Source organism: Amblyomma americanum, chromosome 9 (genome assembly GCF_052857255.1).
Source record: "Amblyomma americanum isolate KBUSLIRL-KWMA chromosome 9, ASM5285725v1, whole genome shotgun sequence".
In the NCBI taxonomy this organism is placed as follows: Eukaryota; Metazoa; Arthropoda; class Arachnida; order Ixodida; family Ixodidae; genus Amblyomma; species Amblyomma americanum.
The window spans coordinates 62634662-62644565 of NC_135505.1; the positions used below are offsets into that span (position 1 = coordinate 62634662).

At 53.0% G+C, this 9904-nt stretch overlaps 1 pseudogene; it reads right to left on the reverse strand.

The window, feature by feature from the left end:
* Nucleotides 1–6162: 6162 nt before the first annotated feature.
* LOC144103383 (uncharacterized) lies at nucleotides 6163–7960 on the reverse strand (annotated as a pseudogene).
* Between the last annotated feature and the right edge of the window lie 1944 nt (nucleotides 7961–9904).

The window sequence follows — 9904 nt, forward strand, 5'->3', positions numbered from 1 at the left end:
CGTCCATGCCAAGTTGATTTCCACTTGAAACACGTTCTTAAGATGTTGATTTATATGTATTCAGTTTACCGCGAAGTTGCATGTGTGTTGTGACGTTACTTTTCTGTCACGCTTAGGTTGCATGTGTTTTCGTATTCAAAGTGATACCTTTACTAGCCTAACCACGCAGACTTCACTGTTTCCTCACGAATTACCTTGAACGGCACCGATATGACCTTTAAGCGGCCTCAATAAAAACGGAGGAAAATTATGCTGTAGGTAAGAATCGAACCCGGACCTCCGGCATGCTAGACGCGGACGATTCCACTCCACGACTGATGTTTGACTTTTATAAATGAATAAAGGCGCGTCTAGTGAATGTAAAGATGTCTAAGAAATTTGTCTTCGAGATGTGCACTGAGGTCTGCATGAATAATTTAATTATGAGCAATGAAAACAGATATCCTAATTAAGCGAGCAGCGAAGTACGTTTCGGGTGAATTTCCTTCGGGCGTGGAGTGCAGTCATAGTGCCATTATGTGGGAAACACAATGTACAGCCGTGGTCCAGGAGATAGCGCGCATTTAGTGAATGCACAGATGTATTAGAAACGTATCTTCGAGTTATGTACTGAGGCGTTCATAAACAGGTGACATGGACGAAAATAAAAAGGCAGGCGCTTCAACGAGCCCCGGTGCTGGCACTTGTACGAAACGCACTCAACCTCAAAGACCGTAAGTCGCGTCCAGTTGCCCGATACACGACAGCTTTCGCAACGTAACCAGGTTCAACAGTAGTTAAACCACGGCTAATTATTGTCAGTTTTCTTACCAGTAGGGAGTCACGGCTCGTAGCAAGAACATGCCATTATGGCAAAGTTGTAATCAGGATGCTTGAGCGTATACTGTTCCTTAGTTGTCTTTTTCCTCTGCGCCAATTGTCGCAAAGCATGCCTAAGCAACTTTCCAAATCGCCTAGGCTTCTTTAAGTGTATCAGCTGTGACCATTTTCTTCGACATTCAAATGTTAGAAGTTTTATTCGACATCAGATAACGAAAATGGTGCCTCCCTTCTCTGTCTTTCCACCGTGAGTGCGAAACACCATAGCCAGTTCTTACGATAGGCAGCAGAGAGGCAATTGAAAGAGTGCGCGCCAACTACAGCTGCCTGATGCTCTCCTAAAATCTGCGTCCACTGTTCTTCTCACCTTCATTCTTAGACATCGATATCAGTGTATTTAGTTGATGATGATGATTTTTTATGGCGCAAGACATTCTATGACCAAAGAGGGCTATCGGGAGGATTTTCTTTTACTGGAGTTGTGATCAAAGACATTTTGCAAGCATTTTACCCCTAAAAGCCGAGCACCAGGCCAAGGGCACGCTTCAAAGTATTGTATTCCTGGTGGGTAGCCGGCGGCACTGGCAATCGAACCCGCACTTCTTTCTTGCGAGGTGATTGCACAAAACCACTACGCCAGCGCTGCGGTAAAGTATTTAATTGCGCGTTCGTCAGTTGCAGTAATTGTTCCACTGTACCTCCTCTATAAATAGTGATAACTGAATGCCCTTGTAGCGTCCTATACCTTGCAAGAGAAGCCAGGCCCCGTCGAATATAGGATGGCTTTTTAACGCGATAGCGTTAAGGGCCCCGTGTTGCAGAAAATGCGGTGTCGTCTTCGGCGTCGGTGGCGGTGGCCGTGAGCGAAAAATCCCAAAAGCATTTTTAGATAAAACCGGGTAGAAAATTGGTCGAGTTGGGGAATCAAACCAGCCATTCTGGACGAGCCGACCACGCTAACCGCTCGGCCACGGCAGCTCGGTGGTTTGGAAAGAACAAAAGCGCCTCTAGTAAATACGGTGTTGTCTTGAAAGGGTGCTTTAGAGACATGTACTGAGGTGTATAATAGCAATTGTGAGCATGGAAATTACAGAAGTCGCAGTTGAGCGAGTAGCAAAGTACGTTTCCGCTACTTTTACTCTTCGCTTAGCGCGCATGTAGAGTCATCAGGCGGCGCCCACTAAAACCACTTCCTCCTCGCAATGTACGCCACTGCCCCAACAGATGGCGCGCGACGGCAGCGCCTCCTAAAGTCACTGGAACGGGAAAAGTACCGCACTCGTTTTCTCTCGCCGCCGCGCCGGCGAGCCAGCGCGCACGTACCATTTATGGCGGGGAATGAGACGTCACCGCCGAGAACGAACCAGGAGTGCGCGCGCGCTCCCGATTCGTTCTCGGCGGTGACGGGTTATTCCCCGCCATAAATGGTCCGCTCGCTTCTTTCTCGCGGCAGCCGGCACACAGATCGTCCGCAGCATTGCGTAGCACTTGCTCTTATGGGCCGAGATAAGCGTGTACAGAATTGCCAGTCACGTAGTGACGCTTGTGCAGTTCATGCCTGCGTAGAGACTGCGCGCGGCCGTCACTTCAGCGGCGCTGGACCAATTATGGCGGCTCCGGTGATGGTTCCGGTACTTTTCCCGTTCCAGTGACTTTAGCGGCTCCCGCTCGTGTCGTTCGGGCGCAGTGGGGCCACGCGACTGACTGACTGACTGAAAACTTAATTTTCAAAATATATACAGGGAGCTAGTGGAGCGGACTTTACGGGTCCGTTCCTTACAAATGCTAGGTGGGCTGCTCATTACAGCAGCCCATTGGCGGTAGCTGCTGCTCGGGCGCGCCCGACCAGGGCCTTTTGGCTCGCCAGGTCAGAGCAGCCGAGCAGGGCCGCCTCCCAGTCCTCCCGGGCAGGGTTGGGGATAGGGAGAAGATGCGGAGTTTATTGGCATGCCCACACCATGTGGTAAATGTCCGAAGACTTTTCCCTGCAGTGCGGGCACTCCCCTGTGCACGCAGGGTCGAAATGTTTGATTACTGCCGGGCACAGAAGTGTTTTAGTATAAAGGCGAAGGAGTAAGTGTGCCTCCGCCTTCGTGAGGCCCTTGCAGGGCTTAGGAAAGATTGCGTGGCCGAATTGGTAATACTGGATCATTTCCGTGAAGGCAAAAGCCGGATTAGGGTCGGAGTCCGCATCGGGGGAGGCGAGGGTGATGCCCGGAGAGTGAGCGCGCGGGCAGCGGCGTCGGCCGCTTCGTTGCCCTCGAGACCCGTGTGCGCGGGAGTCCATACTATTGTGCGGGTCGCGGGAGCCCCGGGATAATTACTATGTTGAAGAATTCGGTATGCCAAATAGGGAATAAAGCCCCTTTCTATGTTCTTGCAGGACTCCCGCGAGTCGGTAACGATGACCCGCGAGTCCTGATCGGCGGCGGCGAGCGCGATTGCCACCTCTTCCGCATGAGTAATGTCTTGAGCTTTGAACGTAAGGCTGTTCACTGCGGTGTTTTGATGGACGACTGCGGCTGTATACCAACCCCCATGATGTGGGCCGGTGGCGTCCACGTAAAATACTCCGTGTTTGTTTCCATAGTAGCGTGCCAAGGCTTCCGCCCGCGCGAGGCGCCGGCCACTATGGTCGTCTCGTGTCATGTTGGCCGGAAGAGGGCGTACGTGCAGGGCGTATCTCCAGATCTCGGGGATGCGCACGCGCTCTTCCGTTAGTGTTGGATGGTGGATGTGAAGTCGGGCAAGCAGGCGGCGACCCGACGGCGTCTTTGAGAGTCTTGTGTAGTGGTTTGTCAAGCGTGCTTCTCGGAGCTCCATGAAGGTTTTGACCATCCCCAAGCCCAGGAGGCGCTGGTTGGACGTGGTGACCGGGAGATCGAGAGCACGCTTGTAAGTCTTACGGAGAACCACCTCAAGGGCTTTCTCGTCACATTTGCGAAGGTGGAGGTAAGAAGTCGAGTACAAGACTCGACTGGTTACGAATGCGTGCGCCAGCTGCAAGGCATCTTTGCACCGTAACCCCCCGCGGTTATTGGAAACCCGGCGGATCATGCGGCCCACCTGGTCTCCCTCCTTGCGCAATTTGGCCAGTGTTGTGTCGACACGGCGGTGTTTATTGATAAAGAGACCCAGTACTCTGATCTCCGCGTGTTCTGGGATGGGTCCGCTCGCTAGGTACAGTTCGATTTTGGTAGTGCACTTCGGCGAGGGTCGAGCGTGCACAAATTCCGACTTGGCCGGGGAGCATTCAAGGCCGCAGCGGCGGGCGTAAGCGTCTACAATCTCCGCCGCTTGCTGCAGGTTGGCTTCAATGTCTCCTACCGATCTGTTCTTAGCCCAGATGGTGATGTCGTCGGCATATAGCGCGTGCTGTATGCCCTCGACACTTTCCAACTTCGCCGGAAGTTTCATCATTGCCATATTGAATAGTAGAGGTGAGAGGACTGCGCCCTGCGGGGTACCTCTCGTACCTAATTGGTAGGGGCAGTGTTCTTCATCTTGTATCCGGATATACGATTGCCGGTCGGAGAGAAATTGCCTAATGTACAGAAATATGTTGTGTCCACAGTTAGTTTGGGAGAGGTGCGTCAGAATTATGTCGTGTGTTACATTGTCGAAAGCCCCCTTCAAATCGAGGGCGAGTACTACCTTGTCATTAAGGGGGTATTCGATGGGATTCAGGATTTCGCGGTCTAGTTGAAGCAGGACATCCTGCGCGGACCGGTGCGGGCGGAACCCGAACGTGGTGTCTGCGAATACATTTTGGTTTTCCAAAAACTCGGACAGCCTCGCACCATAGTCTCCATCAGCTTTCCCGCACAAGACCTGAGGGAGATGGGGCGGAGGTTGTCCGTGTTTATGGTTTTGCCGGCTTTAGGAATGAAGGTGACCAGGGCGGTCTTCCATTCGATTGGGAGGGGTGCCTCAGCTTGCCAGATTGAGTTTATATATGCGAGGAGTGTCTCGTAGGCCGGGTCGGGAAGGTTGGCAAGTAATTTCACAGTTATTTTGTCTCTTCCCGGCGCCGTTCCTCGTTTCATTTTACTCAAGGCCGCCTTCAGGTCGTGAAGCCGGAACAGTTGATCCAGCTCCGCGTTCTCAGAACCTGCATACGAGTACGCTGGCCCTCGGGGGTCCTTTTGGATGCAGAGGTATTGATCGCGTAGTTTCCATGCTAATTTAGAGGTATCTCCGTCGAAGCCACGGATAGCCAGTTGGAGATGTTTTTGTGTCTCGGCTGTGGTTTTAGTCGGATCGATCAAGGCGCGAAAGAGACGCCAAGTGCTCCGGCTAGATATATGTCTAGCGGCCGTGTTGCACCGGTCCACCCAATTCGAGTCGGCGAGCTGTGCCGCGTAATCAGCCGCTCGCTGGGTGAGCTCGGCGATGCGAATTTTGAGCTTCCGATTATGTTTTTGGCGGCGCCATCTGCGGACGAGGCTGCGACGCGCCTCCCAGATGTGCAGGAGATGGTTGTCCACCTCCGGCGTGGCCTCCGATAGTTGAACTTGAGTTTCTACCGAACGAAGGTGTGTAACCAATTCTTGTGACCACGCGTGGTAGCCTTGTTCGTGAATAGAGGCCGAATGAGTGTAGGTCTGCCGGAACTTTGTCCAGTCGGGTAGGCGTGCTTGGGCGTGGGATCTTGCGAGTGGTTTGGTTCTGACGCTGGTGTTGAGTATGCAGTGGTCACTGCCGAGGGTTTCGTCGGTGTTGACCCATTCTGCGTGTCTTATGTTTTTGGTGAAGGTAAGGTCCGGACACGTGTCCCGAGTCACGGAGTTACCCACCCGCGTTGGATATGCAGGGTCGGTGTGAAGGGTCAGGCCCAGCGTGGACGCAAGTTCCGCTAGCTTGCGGCCGCGCTTCTCTTCACGCACGTACCGCCAGAGTGTTCTTTGAGCGTTGAAGTCGTCCACAATCACCAGGGGGTCACTGCCCGCAGCCTTCAGGGCGCGACTGAAGAGGGCTGCGAAAGTTACATTTTTTATCTTGGGAGAACAATAGATTTTAAGTATATGCAAGGGTGCATTTCTTTTTTTAAGCGGAAGAAGAGTGACCATCACATAGGAATATGCAGCATTGAGGTCCATGTCAACCAAGTTGGCTTTATAATTTTTGTGCACGCAGATACAGGAAAAGGAGTCCTGCTGGAACGTAACATAATTTGTAAGGGTTGCGCCGCTACCTGGCTCCTGGAGGGCAACCACAGCAGGAAGTGAATCGAATGTTGACAGGAAAAGCCGGAGGTTCGCCCGCTTGGCATGGGAACGGAAACCGCGGCAGTTCCACTGGGTGATTAGGATGGGGGTGGCCGAATTGGTTTGAGGAGAGCGCCTAATTTGAGGCCTGTCCGCCATGGCCAGTTAGGTGAGATGTCGACTGTGGGGACTCTGCTCCGGAGCCAGCACTCGCGGTGAGGGGGCCATCCTCTATTCCGGAGAGCGAGCAGCTGTCGTCGTCTTCTGCTAAAGTTTCCATGGCGCGACGCATTTTCGGATAGCGGCCAGACACGCCTTTGGTTAGACCGCCGACTCGTCGGACGCCACGCTAAGATTGTGCGATGTGCTGTGCGACTATAGTGGGTAGAATTTCGGTCATTATGGCGATAGCGGAGGTGACTGCCGCGGAAATTTGACTTTCTAGGGCACTGAAACGGGCGTCCATGCGGGCCTCTAGACGGGCCTCAAGCGCAGCATCCGCGTTCAGTGCGGCGTTCGGTGCCGCGGGCTCACTCTCCATTGTCTCGGTAGCGGGACGAGAGTTGGGAGTGATAGGCTGTTTTGACTGCGATTCTAGGAGCGCAATTTTCTCGAGCAGCATCTCAATTTTGCCCTCAAGAGCTGCTATTTTGGTTTGCTCGGCACTGCGTGCCGCAGGGGGTCAGGAGGGAGGGGAGGAGGAGGCAGCCCTGTCCGTACCGCTCACCTGCGTTCCATGTTTCACGGCGTTGACGCATGCCCTGGTCATGACGTGTGGTGGCGCTGTCGACTGCTTTCCAGTGTCGACGTGTGGTAGCGGCTTCGTCGACGGGCGCTTGCCTGCTCCTCCGGTGGGTTTCTCCGGCTTCTCGGTGTTGTTGTCCCGGCTTGGTTACTCACCGGGGCAGTCAAGATGGCGGCTTTTCTTCTTGGCAGCAATTTTCTTTGTGGTGGTCATCTTGTGCTTGCGGAATTTCGCCGCACACTCCCGCGAGTTAGTGGCGTGTGCACCGGCACAAACCGAGCACCGCGGCACACATTCGTGAGGGGCCCGCACCCCCTCCTGAAGTGGGGCCTCTTGCCCACACAGACCGCACGTGCTCGGCTGCGTGTTCGGACAAGCATCCACTCGGTGGCCAACTGCCCCACACAGGCCGCAGGCCGGGATCGTACGGTAGTAGTTTTGCACAGGGATGAGCATGTTCTCGTAGTGCACAAAACGCGGTTTTTCCCTCCCGGTGAAGGTGATCCGAGCTTTGTTAGAGGAAGCCGAATTTCCTAACCTCGGCGATGGTGCCTGCCCTCCACTGCACCTGCTTCCGAAGCGATTCCGTAGTGTCCGAGTTGCTGACGGTGATGATGCGATGGCATACATCGCCTCCGTCGTGTCGAAGGTATCCGTGGAGTGGAATATTCCCATGCTCGCTGTTAATGGAGATGTCCCCGAGGAGCCGATCAGCCGCCGCCGGATTCGGGGTGTAAATCACAATGAGGTCTTGTTCACGGGATGGTAGAACCGTAACAGACTTTGCTAACTCGGGCCCGAGGTAGGCTGTAATGGCAGCGCCGTAGCGATTCTCTGAAAAGGCTTGGTGCAGCGACATATGTTTGCATGGCTTGAGCACAACCACGAAGTCGTCTGGTCCCGGTCTTGGGAGTCGGCGAGGCTTCCAGTTAGGACGGTCCTTGCCTTTGCTTCCTGTAGCGCGCGAAGCATGAGGCTGCGTCTTGCCATCCGGTGTGCCGGAGGCAGGGGCAGCGATGGACGCCGCAATCTTGGCTTGAACGAACGAGCGGCGCACGACCGCTTCGTTAAGAGATTGGTGCCGAAACTTCGGAACTGAAGCAAAGTTGTCCCCTTCCGGTGTTGAAACTGTCGTCCAGATCATGCCGTCGGGATCGTAACCCCTCGCGAGTGATGCAGGGTCAGCCATTTTGCCTAGGGAGGCCAGCTCCACGCCGACGCGCGTCGGCGTGGAACGACGACGCCGTTAGGCCAAACTGCGTCGCCCGGGTGTAAATCGGCCGTGGAATTAGAAAACTTGGGCCCACCTGGCGAAATTTAGTGTCCACGTGGTCCAGATTGCTTGCTGCGTCGAAAGGCGTCGGTCTTGTAGGGGTGAAGAAGGTTTAGCCGTGGCTCCAGCCGAAAAACGACGGAGCCGATACCGTGCGTCTGTAGCCAGTTCTATAGTTCCGTTTTCCTCCCGCCACGCGAGGACGCAGGAATCACGCGGTGAGCGGCGAACAACGCAGCGCACATCCATGGCGCGTTCAACGCGAAGCTTGCGGCTTGCTGAGCGTTTTTTCGGCGCGGGAGCTATGCTGGCGTTCGTGGCTATGCTGGCACTCGTGGCTATGCTGACGTTCGTGGACCGCTCTCGCGTTCCATTCTTAAATGCAAAGCTTAAGCGTGCTCCACCGCTGCACCACTGCACTAGGAGTGGTATGAGGAAAGTATAGAATGACCTCCTACATATATGGGAATTAATCTATTACGCCATCGCGCCATACCCTCAATACGGAGCTTGAGAGTCCTCTCCAATTTTTTTTGTATGCATTACTACTGGCAATCTGTAATCATGAAATAAACCTCACTTGGACTTCAATATAAAATTTGCTGTTTAAGTCGGATACGCGTCGGAGCTTATACTTCCACATATTCGCGACCAGTGCCTTTAAAGCGTCGCCATGTTTCATCCGAGAAAGGACTGAGGACGTACACTTTTGCGACTGGTGGGATTTCTGGTGAGAGTTTTGAGATGGGCTAGCTAGTGAATTGTAAACATGAAGGAAAGTAGGGCTTAGGAACAGGACAAGAAAGAAGCACACATACGCAGACATTATTTGTAGCGCTATTTAGTCTGGCAACATAATCTCCAACAATTATGCTCCCTGTGCAGAAACAGAAACGTAAGCCTGTTAGAAGCATAACTGTCACCATTCGGTAGATTTGTTTATGGCGCCACTTTATGAAGGTGCTTATTTCGAACCTTTGTTTCGAATGAAGCTAAGGGAAATTACGCGTGCTTTTGCTATCTGGTATCCGTCAACTTTCTGGTCGGGAATTTGGGTTTCGGCACCAGCTTCAGCGCAATTTTGGAGCGTCCTTTGGGTGGCAATGACGAGAATGGAGGCTAAGCATATCATGCTTCAATTACAGCCACAAGCAGTTCATAGCACAGCGTAAAACACTCAGTCAGAAGAATGAAAAAGAAAAATAAATTCTCTGGCTGGTTAAGGAAGGTTGCGTAATTTCACTCACAGGCAGTGAGCAGCTGTTAGGATCACGCGGCTGGTGATAATGCTTCCGCTGCAAAAGTAAATGTTTCCATCTTTGCCTTTCATAGTGAGCTGCACCTGCATCCAAGAAAGAGAGAGCGGTTATTTTTGGTGTCGTTTCGTGTCATGTGACGCATGCCCAGTAACAGCTTTGTAAATAATGAACAGCGCGTGTACAAATATTCGAAATTTTCCCGAGTGCACTCCTTTGCCTGACTCAGTGGCCGCAGTGGTCTAAAAGCCAAAAGTGGTCGCAGCAGTGGCCAACATAGTGCTACATTTTACTTCGAAATGCAATAGATTTTTTTCTGTGAGAGTGGCGTTTTTGGGGCAGACAAGGCCTTCGTCGTGAGCCAGGGTTACCGTTGATGGCTACTTTGCTCCATATTGGCTACTCAACTACCGCATCTGTCGATGAAAATGTCAGTTTCGCTATCTGGCTACTTTCTGTCTAACTTGGGCCTGTATTTCGGTCCATTTCCTAGACATTTTTTAGTAACTGCATAGCCGCCGCGGTGGCTGAGTGGTTACGGCGCTCGGCTGCTGGCCCGAAAGACGCGGATTCGATCCCGGCCGCGGCGGTCGAATTTCGATGG